At 46.9% G+C, this 13,533-nt stretch overlaps 1 protein-coding gene across 6 annotated transcripts in view; it reads right to left on the minus strand.

The window, feature by feature from the left end:
- The window catches only part of GNB4 (G protein subunit beta 4), a 55,865-nt gene extending 42,712 nt beyond the window's left edge, over window positions 1-13,153 (minus strand). For 2 of the 6 annotated variants that reach the window (XM_053307365.1, XM_053307363.1), the window contains exon 1: window positions 12,977-13,153. The gene's annotated coding sequence lies outside the window, so the exon portion shown is untranslated. Of the gene's footprint in view, window positions 1-536; window positions 556-582; window positions 799-12,880 lie in introns of those variants that run through there. The other 4 variants (XM_053307366.1, XM_053307367.1, XM_053307362.1 and 1 more) reach the window with 4 other exon arrangements.
- Window positions 13,154-13,533: the final 380 nt, after the last annotated feature.

Genomic DNA, 13,533 nt, shown 5'->3' on the forward strand with positions numbered 1-13,533 from the left:
GATGTGGCAGGAACGGCAGCCAAATAATAAGGGGGGGCGGGGGGGAGAGCTTCTCTTCCAAATCTGGATGAACGTGCCTAAGGTTGGGGTGCAGGAGTCCCTCTCACACATCATTCTTGCCTCTCTTTCCATATAGTTCTTTGCCCTCTCAGGAGGGGATGGGGCTGTAGTAGCCCAGTGGCCTGCATGCAGAAGCTTCCAGGTTAATTATGTATTATTATTATTATTATTATTTATATTTTATATCCCAGGTTAAATGCCTGGCGTCTCCAGGAAGGGCCGGGGAAGAACCCTGCCTGGAACCCCGGAGAGCCACTGCCAGGCAGGCCGGCAACACGGAGCTGGACGGACCCGCAGCGCCTTCTACGTCCACATATGCTCACCCCCACCACAGCCTTAGATAGATACACACACCCCTTTTACCCCACCCACGCATCCCCACAGGTAACCAGAAGCCGCCACCCCCGCCCATCTCCTCCTCCTCCACCCCCACCCGACGCCAAAATCAAGAAGGGCGGGAAAGGGCCTCCCCTCACCCTAGATAGAGCCGAGGGGGCCGGTTCTCACGCCCCTCTCTTTTACCTCAGTGAAGTGACGGAGGAAGAAGGCCAGGCCAGTCTCTGGGCCTCACGTTCCTAACGCCAGAGAGTGCCGAGGAAAGGGAAGGGGGCGTGGCCACGCGGCCCGTCACTCATCCCCTCTCGGCGACGCCGAAGCAGCCAATCAAAACACCGCCCGCGGCTACGAGCTTTAAGGAGGGTCGCCTGGTTGGTTTCCTTCCTTTCCTCCTTCCTCCGCTTCTCTCCCTCCCACCTCCCGCCGGCGTCCCAGCTTCGCGTTGTGGTACCGCCCAAGCTTCCTTTCTTAGAATCCCACGCACCCCCCCGCCGCTCTAATAGAATAGTCGACTGACAGGCTGGGACAAGTAACGAGTAGGACGAGCCGATTTCCACAGGGGTGGGGGGGAGGCTTCCTCCTGTAGCCAACCAATCCGCATCTCTCTGAAAGAACGTGGCTTACGGGTGGCGGGAATACAATGAGCGCGCCGGTCTTTGGTTTAATGCGGGGGCTGCTACGGCCCCAACCTATGCATTTTGACAAGGGAGTAAGCCCTATTGATTTCAGTGGGCTTACTTCTGAGTAAATTCACACAGATCCAGGCTGTGTTGCAATCCTATGTTCCCCATTCCTTAAGAACCCCACTGGAGTCAATGGGCTCACTTGGCAACGTCCAGATTACTTTTAGTCAAGACTCAGCGCCACTGAAATCAGTGGGACAAGTTAACGCTAACTAACTTATGTCCCATTATTTTCAGTAGGACTTAGCCTGGATGCTGCCCCCTTTATTATACTTTCATCCCACCCTTCTTCCAAGAAATTCAGGTTGGCATTCATAGGTCCCAACCTCAATCGTATCCTCACAACAACCCTGCAAGGTAGGCTAGGTTAAAAAAGAGTGACTGGTCCAAGGTCACTGAGTTTCATGGCTGAGTAAAGGCGCTGGCATATATAGGGCAACCCTGTGCATTCAATGGGGTCTTCTCGCAGAGAAGTATGGCTAACCTCTGTCAAGTAATTGGTTAGACTAATGGGTTTTTAAAATATGTGGATTGACTTCTTTAAAAGCTGCCTGCAATCAATCAGGTAGCAGATTTATTTTTTTCTTAAAGGTGTTCTCCATAGCCCTATTCAGACATTACGTAGTTTGTGCATGCGGCTACACATGTACTGTACGTACATTTTTGTGAATAACTGATTAATTTTCAAAATAAACCTGGCTATGAGTCTCCTAAAATGTGAGACCTTACACATTACATCTGTGCGAACAGGATTTTATGGACGAGAAAAGGGAATAGCTTTCAAGAGCATGCCTGCTGAGATGCATGGATTATATAAAAATAGAGTATGCTTTTTAGCGAACTTTGTGAAGGGAAGAGGGCATATGAAATTACTTTGTCCATGTGTTTGTCTGAGCCCCCTAACAACAATCTGATACAATTACAAACCAAATTTACAGTTCATGGGAAAGGGTCCTAGGGGATTCTGACAAGGGTATTTTTTATTTCAGTCCACCATCCTGAACAAACTGGCAGCCACTCAAATTATTAGCACTTACTATCTGCTGGTCCTCTACTCAATCGTTCAAGCACATCTTACAAGCAGGAGAAAAATCCCCCTTTCCACTATACGGATTGTGAGCTTTGCACAGCATGGTTAAAAGTTCTGAAGGTGGGGTGGTAAAAAGTAAAAGTGTGCCGTGGAGTCGGTGTTGACTCCTGGCAACCACAGAGCCCTGTGTTTTTTCTTTGGTAGAATACAGGAGGGCGGGAGTGTGCTAAATAAATAATATTAAATACTTTTAATACTTTTATCATTGTTTTAAAATTCTGAATTGTTGTATAATGTTAACTTTTTTGCTGTCACTTATTTTAGCTAATGTTTTAATTTTTTCTGTTGTCATTTGTTTTGTTTTAAACTGCCCAGAGACATAAGTTTTGGGCGGTATAGGAATATGTTAAATAAATAAATAATAAAATAAAAGCAACAGGCCATTTGTACCCATGTATTCTACCTTTAGGGATGAGGGCATAGCTCAAAGATAGAGCAGGGGTTCCCAACAGGGGTTACTAGTAACTAGTCAACAAACTAGTCAACAAACATGTGTGTGTGCAGACATGCACACGCCTTAGAGGGAACACTGCTAGGGCTGGGAAAGACTGCTGCCTGAAACCTGGGAGAAGCCACTGCCAGTCAGTGTAGACAATACTACGCAAGGTCTGACTTGGGAGAAGGCAGCTCCCTATATTCCTGTGTGAACTCTATTCTTTGGTAGTGGTGTGTGTGTGTGTGTGTGTGTGTGTGTGTGTATATGGAAAATGTGATACACGTTGTTTCATAACATAGAAGCTGCTATTTAAATTGTTGCACATTTCACCGTGTGGGTTCTAAAAGCATATTTTAGCTTAGGCCTTGGGTATTTTAGAGAACTTCTTTGCCATGAACCCCATCTCCCATTGAGACCATCCGGAGATGTTCTTCAGCAGTTGCCACTAGCTCATCTGGTGGCCACACAGGGACGGGCCTTCTCTGTTGCTGCCCTGAGACTCTGGAATGCGCTCCCTGCTGAAATGAGATCTTCCTCATCTCTGACAACTTTCAAAAAGTCTCTAAAGACTTATTTTTTTCACCCAAGCTTTTTAACTGGACTGTGGTTTTAAATTGTTATTTATATACTGATTTGATTTTATTTTATTTCGATACAGCCTTTCCAAAAATGGCTCAGGGCAGTTTACATTAAAATAAAACTAAAATCAATTATGTTAAAATAAAAAACTATAAAAACATAAAAAACATTATTAAAACATCTAAAACAATTTTTAAAACCCTGGAAAACCAGGCCAAACCGTTATAGTTTAAAAATAGTTTAAAAACCCTGGAAGGCCAGGCCAACAGGTCTTAAGGGCTCTCCTGAAGGCCAACAATGAACTCAGGAGTGCATTCCATAGCCCAGGAGCAGCTACAGAGAAGGCCCGCCTCTGAGTAGCCACCAGACCTGCCAGTGGTAACTGAAGACAGACCTCAGATGACCTTAACATGCAGTGGGGATCATGCAGAAGAAGCGTTCTTTAAGATAGCTTTAAGGTTTTCATTTTTAATTTGTTTTATGTTCTAAGCCGCCCAGAGACAGATATTTGGGGAGGTTTACAAATTTGACAATTAAAATAAACAAGTTGTTCTATTAAGAACTAATCTGTCTACCTGACTTTCACTATCTCTACAACTGGCCTAAAATTGGTCCAGATTGGTTAGGCAGTTCACAAGTTGGTCCAAATCGGTTCCCACTTGCACCTCAAATATTCACACATCCGCCATCTTGAATCAGGATGGATGGCATAATTACAAATTACACCTTTGAACTGTCCCTATGTGTCACTCACTACAACTGTACCAAATTTGGTTCAAATCGGTTAGACGGTCCACAAGTTACCCCACTTGTGCCTCAAATGTTCACATATCTGCCATCTTGAATCAGGGTGGATGACATCATTACAAACTATGACTTTGGGCTGTCCCTATGTGTCTGCACAGCTGTAACAAATTTGGTTCAAATCAGTTAGGCGATTCACAAGTTAGCCCAATTGCACCTCAAATGTTCAAACGTCTAGCATCTTGGATCAGTGTGGATGACATCATTACAAACTACACCACTGAAATGATCCTATGTGTCACTCACTACAACTGTATCAAATTTGGTTCAAATCGGTTAGACAGTCCACAAGTTAGCCCACTTGCACCTCAAACGTTTATACATCCGCCATCTTGAATTGGGGTGAATGGCATCATCATGAACTACACCACTGAGGTGTCCCTACAACTGTACCCAATTTGGTTCATATTGGTCCAGGCATTGCAAGGTTGATTGTGGGAGCGGGGGGGGCAGGGGCAGGGGACACACACAGAATGCCGGGTGATCTCATAAGCCTACTGGAAAGTAGGCTAAAATAAATAAATAAATATCTATTGGTGCACCTCTCTCTTCCTTGCCTTTTCCCTTGAAGCTCCCATAGGGTTCACATTCCTTTCTGCCCCATAAAGCATTTACAGCCATCCCTCACCAACCGCTAGGGTACTGTTCTGGCAAAACCTCACTGTTGGCAAATTCATGGTTGGCAAGGCATTAAAGTCTATGGGAAACAGGGTTAGGGGAACTGCAACTGCAAAAAGACCTAAAAATAAAGGGGAGAATACCAAAAAAAAAAAAAAAAAGGCTTTAAAAAAACAGTAATATCACCAAGAGTCACCAAGAAGAATGAGCAGATTGAACATCTGGAAATTTTTTGAACCACCCCCCCACCCTGCCAAATCACTCAAAGTCATTTTAAATTAGCAAGAGACATCAAGGGTCACCAAGAGGAATGAGCAGATTGAACCTCTGAACCCCCCCCCCAAAAAATCCCTGAAATCCTTCCCCCACAATCACTAAAAAACCTCACCAACCACGAATACTCAGGTCGCAGTTGGCAAGACCTGTCACAATTTCCTATTTGCATATACTCAAAATCGTGTTTGGTAAAACTGTGGTTGGCAAGGGATGACTGTATACACTTGTTGTTAATGTGACTTCATCATAGGTGAACGTAAAGTGTGCCGTCCAGTCGGTGTCGACTCCTGGTGACCACAGAGCCCCGTGGTTGTCTTTGGTAGAATACAGGAGGGGTTTACTGTTGCCATCTTCCACGCACTATGAGATGATGCCTCTCAGCATCTTCCAACATTGCTGCTGCCCAATATAGGTGTTTCCCATACTCTGGGAAACATACCAGCGGGGATTCGAACTGGCAACCTCTGGCTTGCTAGTCAAGTCACTTCCTTGCTACGCCATTAGGTGATAAAGTAAAATCATTGACTGAGTGACTTTCTCCTGACGTAAGACTAAGGCCTGGTTCAGACTACAGTCTACACTTCAGGCATGCATGCTTCCCCTTCCCCTCTCCTCCTCTGTGCACTGGAGAAGAAGAGTTAACTCTCTGGTTTTCAGTTTAGAACCAACTGCAGTTCTGCATCATGTACAAACTCAGGAACTGTGGTTTGTTAACTAATTAGAATCAGGACATGGTTTGATCCTGCTTTGGTATCTGCTTTGCTCTAACTTAGGTGTTCTCAGACTTGGATCCCCAGATGTTGCTGGACTGCCTCATCAACTCCCACACGCTTGATCTGGTCTTTTATTCTCATCAGGGTGGTATTCCATGGATGGGAACTTCTGTGATTTCCCCAATGTCATGGACAGACCACCATCTGGTTATGGTTGGACTCACAATCATTTCCCACCTCCGCAGGGGCGAGGGACCTATTAGGATGGTCCGCCAGAGAAGGTTATTGGATCCAATAGGATTCCAAGAAGTCTTGGAAGGATTTACTGATGGCTTGGCCAGTGATCCTGTTGATGCCCTGATGGAGAACTGGAACAACAAACTCACCAGGGCAGTAGTGATGATCGCTCCTAAGTTTCCTCTCCAACATGCTTCAGAATTGGCTCCTTGGTTAGGGATGTGTACGAACTGGTCCAAAGGCCATGCAAGAGGCCTGCAAACCGGTTTGTGCTGGTGCCGGTTCGAAGTTCAACACCGGCGGGGTGTGTGTGTCTCCCTTTCATGGCGGGGGGTGTTTGAAATTACCCCTCCCACTGCTTTCCCTCCACTGGCGCTCCGTTTTTTTAAAAAGTGGGGGGGGGGCTGCAGCGTTCCTCCCTGCCACCCCTGCCCCCGTTGTTGCCCGGAAATACAGGAAGTACAGGCTGTGCATGCGCCTAACGCTGCCGCGCGCGCCTGCTGCACACATTACACGTTGCATGCGCACGTCATGTGCGACGGGCATGTGGGCGGCGGGCACACGCACAGCCTGTACTTCCTGTATTTCTGGGCAAGAACGGGGGCAGGGGTGGCAGAGAGGAACGCTGCCGCCCCGAAAACCTTTTATTTTTTAATAGAGTGCCGGCGGGGGGAAAGCGGTGGGAAGGGTAAGTGCAACCCCCACCGCCCTTAAAGGGAGACCGCTGCCGGCGTCGAACCGTGCCTCCACGGTTCCATGCACATCACTATCCTTGGTATAAGGAAGAACTATGGGAGCTGAACCGGCAAGAAAGACTCGACGTGAATCCAACAGATGACAACATAGAGAGCACTTGAAGACCTATGCTCAGGCAATACGTGTGGCAAAGAAGCGATTCTTTTCTGCCCATATTGCATCTGCAAGCTCACGTCCAGCAGAGTTGTTTAGGGTTGTGAGAGGGCTAGTACATGCCCCTTCTCCCTTGAATTAGGATTTGGAACCATCAGTTACACATTGTGAAGTTTCTGATGAGTTCTTATGAGTTCTTTGTGGATAAAATCTCTCATATTCAGGCTGACTTAGGCTCAGACCCCACAATTATTGCAGAGTCTAATATGGAGATGTCCAGCAGCTCCTCTTATGTGGTTAGGGTGGATCAACTCCATTTTGCGACTCCTGATGACGTAGGCAAGCTGCTTGGAATGGTGCGGCCTACCACCTGTTCTCTTGACCAACATGGTTTATACTATCTGGCAGGGGGGTTCTTGTAGAAGGCCTGGTAGATATTATAAACACTTATCTGAGGGAGGGCAGGAAGCCTTCCTGTCTTAAGGAGGCAATCTTTAGGCCTCTTCTGAAGAAGCCTGAATTGGATCCCTCAGAGTTAAGCAACTATAGGCCTGTCTCCAACCTTCCAGGGTTGGGCAAGGTAATTGAGAGGGTGGTGGCCTCCCAGCTCCAGGCAGTCTTGTAGGAACTGATTATCTAGACCCATTTCAAACTGTTTTTCAAGTGGTCTATGGGGTGGAGACTGCCTTGGTCAGCCTGATGGATGATGTTCAACAGGGAATTTACAGAGGGAGTGTGACTCTGTTGGTCCTTTTGGATCTCTCAGTAGCTTTCAATACTATCCGCAATAGTAACCTTCTGGAACTTCTGAGGGGGTTGGGGGCAGGCAGAGGAACTGCTTTGCAGTGGTTCCATTCCTACTTTCAGGGAGATTCCAGATGGTGTCACTTGGAGACTGTTGTTCTTTAAAACATGAACTGTTATATGGCGTCCCCCAGGGCTCCATACTATCTCCAATGCTCTTACATCTACTGTAGATGAAACCACTGGGAGAGATCATCAGCAGATATGGTGCAGGGTATTATCAATATGCTGATGACACCCAAATCTATTTCTGCATGTCATCATCAGGGGATGGCATAACTTCCCTAAATGCCTGCCTGGAAGCAGTGATGGGCTGGACAAGGGATAACAAACTGAGACTGAATTCAGATAAGAAGGAGGTGCTTATTGTGTGGGGTGGGAACTCAGGAGATAATTTTGATCTGCTGGTTCTGTATGGGGTCACACTTCCCCAGAAGGAACAGTTACAAAGTCTGGGAGTGCTTCTGGATCCAAATCTCTCTCTGGTGTCTTGGGTTCAGGCGGTGCCCAGAAGTGCTTTCTATCAGCTTCAGCGGATACGCCAGCTGTGTCCATTCCTTGAGATAAACAACCTCAGGACAGTAGTACATATGCTGGTAACCTCCAGACTTGATTACTGTAATGTGCTCTATGTGGGGCTGCCTTTGTATGTAGTCTGGAAACTGCCATTGGTACAGAATGCGCCAGCCAGTTTGGTCTCCGGGTCATCTCGGAGAGACCATATTACTCTTATATTAAAAGAACTACACTGGCTACCAGTAAATTTCTGGGCAAAATCCAAGGTGCTGGTTATAACCTATAAAGCTAACCTAAACAATTTAGGTACAGGGTATTTAAGAGAACATCTTCTTCACTATGAGCCCCATCGCCCACTGAGATCATCCGGAGAGGTTTCTCTGCAGTTGTCACCAGGTGGCTACACAGGGACAGGCCTTCTCTGTTGCTGCCCCAAGACTCTGGAATGCTCTCCCTACTGAAATAAGAGCCTCCCCATCTCTGACAACATCAATCAAGTGTCCCACTGCCTTGAAATTTGGGTGGTAGGTGGCACCCATGGGGACCTACCCACCACCCAAATTTGGTGCCCCTAGGACCTTGTTAAGTGGTCCAAAATGATCCAAATCCAAATCGAATCAAAGCAAATACAAATTAAATCTGGGGTGATTTGGAGGGGGTAGATTTGGATACAAAACAAATCAGGGGTAATTTGTTCTGGGCACAAATCGAATCAAAAAAATCAATTTGTGCACACCCCTAGTACAAATATAACAAATAAACAAATCATCCCCTAGTTAGTTAGCAAATGCAGTTCCTTGGGTTCATACATGAGGCCTATTACAATGGCTACATTTCCCAAGGGGCAGTGCCGGGGGTGGGGTCTTCCTTCCTGGAGCATTACCAGCACACCAGAAGAAAGGCAAAAAGAAAGCTCAGGTCCCCTTTCTTCCCTCACTTGGAAAGCCACCACTGCTGCTACCCTGGACCGGCAAGTGTTGCTTAAAGGGAAGGAGTTTGGCGAAAATCAGGAAAGCTGGGTGGGAAGGAGGCAGGGAGTGGGTGTCTTCCAGAATTGGATTGGCTTGGACAAATAAGCCAAGTTATTTCTGATATTTTTAAAATAGAAGTAGCTCAGTTTAAGGTCAAACTGCACATCCAACCGACATGCATTTTTAAGAAGCAGGCATAAAACTGGAAGCATCTCTTATTTCACAAAAAGCAGCCGCAGCAGGGGTATAGAATCCTGATTGGAACTGTGGCATGTGGAGAGGGGGGCGGGTTAGCACTTTCCCCTCAGGAGGATTTTCCTGCTAAAAATGGTCCCAGAGCTGTTATCTGCAGCAAACTGCAATTTCAGGAACCAACAGCAATTTTGGGGAGTGGATTTCCAGCAAGAAAACAGCACCAGGGAAGGCGTTAACTCAGACTTTGACAAATCATCTTTGGATCTAGGAGCCAGCCCAACAATTTAGGAGCCAGACAAGAGACACTTGACAAAATGACTGGACTTAGTGATGGACACTGTGGAGGGGGACGGTAAATGGGCTTCTCTTTATCTCCTTTATAAGTAACATTCTTAGAACAGGAACAGGGCTGTCTGGGACATACAAAGATTTTATTACTTACCTCTGATTATCCTAGTCTAGGCGCCATCATAATTAAATTTCTAGGTGCCATGGCTCAAGCCGTGTGTTCACCTTCCTCATCCCTGTGCTGTGTCCCAATCTGGATTGGGCCCCCTACAATTGCTTTTTGTGTAAGAGATGCTCCTGGTTTTAAGCACGCCTCTTAAAAAGCATTTGCGCAAATGTGTAGTTAGGCCCTTGTTCTCCCAGCCATGAACTGGCCGAGACACTGCCTATCACTAAACATTATGCCAATTTCCCCCCAGCAACAAAATGTTACTATTTCCTGCAGCAAGCATGCTCACTATGTGAAAGATGTTTGGATGCTCTACAACTGCTGAACAAGAAGTGTGCACATATGTCACAACAAAACAATTGTCTGTTAAGGCCCTGGTCCCTTGTTGTTTGTATTCACCACAGTAAGAAATCCAGTACAGGTTGAGTATCCCTAATCCGGACATCCGAAATCTGGATTGCTCCAAAATCCGAAGGGAAATCCATAAGTAGTTCTGGTATTTGGTGTTGCATTAATCTTCTTTTGTAAACAGAGATCAAGCTTTTTTTAGTAAGTACAAAACATTATTTTCACATGAAATCTGAATTTCATCTCCACCTAAAATGCCATGTTTGAGTCTAACATGACCAGCAACATTATTGAGTTGAACATTTTCTCGCAATTAGTTTTCATTACATTTACAGCTACCTGTAGTTATTGTAAATTCAATGCTTATTTATTTTTATACTTTAAATAAAAAACTTTTTAAAAAAATACAGTGTACAGTAACCTTTCATGTTTAGACTTGGATCCCATGCCCAAGATATCTCATTACAGTATGCAAATATTCCAAAATCCAGAAAAGTCTGAAATCCAGAACACTTCTGTTCCCAAGCAGTTTGGATAAGAGATACTCAACCTGTAGAAGATTCCTCCTCACTTCTCTTCTATATGCACAGTGCAGATAGGAGTGCACCTTGGCCCTCCAACTGTTGTTGAACTACAACTCCCATCATCCCTAGACACAATTTATTGACATAAGAGAATGCAGCACCTTTGACTGGAGAAGATGCAGTAAAGATCCAATAAAGACATTTAACAACCCCATCCAGTTTGCATCCCATATTCTCTGGAACCAGCACAGTAGAAATTAACTGTGTCACACTAGGAGTGGCAGCATGATGTACCCACACAGCGGGGCACCTCTGCGGCATCATACCTGCCGGGAGTGGTTGTAGTTTGAAAACTGGCACCATGTTGTCCACGCACATCTCTGCATTTTGAAGAGCAACCTGGCTGCCTTGCTAGACTGATTTGGTTCCCAGCATTCACAGGCAACAAGTCTGCTCTGTTTACTAGATGCAATATGCAGATGTCATTGCTTCTCTTAGAAGCCTCTGTCCGCCTTTGGATTTTAACTGCACAGAGAAGACTTTCATCCTTTTTTTTTTTTTTGGCGCCAGGGACTACTAACTCCACAATCGGGGGGAAATAAAATCTAAATTAAAAGAGAGGGGGTTTCCCCCTAATTTCCACTGCAAGCTATAATCAACTGCAGCTAGGGCATACGATTTCAATCAGTAATAGAGAAGAGTAGCTGAATAGTTGTGATACCCAAAAGACATGAAGTGATACAAGACCTCAGATACTAAGTCCTGCCCCAGTCCTAACAGCATTGGAATATAGGATGCTGCTGCCTTATACCAAATCATTGATCCATCTAGCTTACTACTGTCTACACTGACTGGCAGCAGGTTCTCCAGGCAGGAGGCTTTCCCAGCCCTACTTGGCTGGAGACACCAGGAACCTCGGACCTTCTTTATGAAAAGCAGATGCTCTACCACTGATCTACGGCTTAGCACGTACTACCATGCAAGAGCCCCAATCCACAGAACCAGCCTGCATACAAGCTGCTGCACATCGAGATCTCTCCACACATGTACCTATCAAACAGATGACCAGGACTGTTGGCTCTACCCATGGCTATCACCAGTTTGGTGGCAGGAGTGGGCAGCGAGGCTTGGCTGCAGGTGAAAGAGGCAATCAGTGGTGACCTCCCTTGAAGACCTGATCCAGTTGGGATTGTCATGTGCACATCCTTATTATGGCTGTCGTAGGATTTCTCCCCCCTCCCGCAGTGCAGCACCCTTTTGCGCATGAAGAGCACATGCAACAATTCAATGCGCTTGCCAGCTTTCATCATGCATAGATCATGGGTTGGCACCCTCATTCTTACGAGGCGGGTGGGACTGAACTATTGTGGTCTGGGCTCTTCAGGACAGCAACCTCAAATCACATGCATCAGGCGGTCTGAGAAAGGTGAAATGTGTGAAAACAGACTGAGGAAGGTAGGTATATACTTTACGCGGCCCGAGTCTCATTCGGTGATATTCCAAGTTAACAAGATGAAAACTGAAAAAATAACACACACACACCCAAAGTGTGTGTGCATAGGGATGAGGGGAGGTGCATCTTTCCCTAGACATCAGCTGGTGCATCATCACAGCATGGATCCTAATCACAACTGCACATGCACATAACACATAACCAAGCAGGAGACAATTAACTTTTGGAAGGGGCAAATCTTTTATGCAAAGCCTGAGAAGCACAAATACATTTGCTCGTGGATTTGGACCCCTGATACAGGGAAGTCAGTCAGGGCGGGTGGGGTGGTGGGGCATCATCGACAACATACGGTCCGGCCACAACCACTCACTGCTGCAGTGTGCCACTGCCACGCCCACATTTGTCCCCTGATCCGCCCCTGGGATTTCCGCGAAACGCGGGAAGCTGCAGAGAAAGCCCCGGGGTGGGAGGGAGCCGGTTGTCTGGGTGTGTCTTTAGCCGTCGCAACCTGCTGGGTAGCACTGAACTCCTTCTGCGTTTGCAACAGAAGAGGTCGCGTATGCGTACACGGCGCGGACTGCGCGGAGATTTCCATTCTTAGTACTGGGGTTTCCCATTAGTCTTTTTTTTTTCCCCTCCCCTATGGGCGTCGTCAGATTATTGCAGCAGTCCGAGCCGTGCCTGTGCTTTTGGTGAACGGTGTGGGGCGGGCAATCCACGGTTCGCGATTCTCACTTCCCCCTGATCCGCACTGCCTCTTGCCCCTAAAACCAGATTGCATTGCTCCCTTCGCGTTCTATCTGGATCTCGTTTCCAGCCTCCGGTCTATGACGCAAGAGAGCAGCATTATTATTCTTTTTTTTGCACCCGAGCCGCGCGCCCCCCTTTCCATAACCTACACCCCAAGACAGCTGCTGCTATTTCAGCTCACCAGACCCTTCCGCTCTACCGCGCTTCCCGCATCGATCAAGAACACGGCCGTGCAAACAGAGGCGGACAGAGCAGAGGCGATCCACACGATACTTGCCGCTTTGCGGGCGTTGCTGGTCCTGGCGCCGGCGCTGCTCTGTGCGATGGTCGCGCTGAAGGCTCCGCTCGCGATGTCACAAAATAAATGCGTCCATTGTGCAATGCGACCGCTCTGAAGCCTCGATTGAACTGGGGCAGTTCCTCTCCCACTTCCCCCTTCCCTCGTGTGCTCGCCCAACGTGATGGACAGTTGCTATGGTTTCGCATCTCTGACGTCAAAGACATTAAAGAGAAAGAGCTTTCCTGGCTGCTGGGATCACTCCCTCCTAGGAGCACAAAGACAGAAAGGATTTCGCTCGCAGTGTGGAGGCCCTGAGGGCGACGTCGTCCAAAAACTCTAGCTGCCCGAGCGTGTGGCCATAGGGCAATTATTCGAGGGAAAGGAGAACTACTCTAATACGTACCCAGATTCCTAAGGGAACGCGTCAACCACGTACCCAGATTCTTCCCCACCCACAGTCTTTTGCAAACTGTGCTTTGTGCAGACTATCAAAACGTGGGGGACATTGACACGTGGCTGGTTCAGGGAGCCATGATGAGCCCTGTTCAGACATT

Source organism: Hemicordylus capensis, chromosome 3 (genome assembly GCF_027244095.1).
Source record: "Hemicordylus capensis ecotype Gifberg chromosome 3, rHemCap1.1.pri, whole genome shotgun sequence".
Taxonomy (NCBI): domain Eukaryota; kingdom Metazoa; phylum Chordata; class Lepidosauria; order Squamata; family Cordylidae; genus Hemicordylus; species Hemicordylus capensis.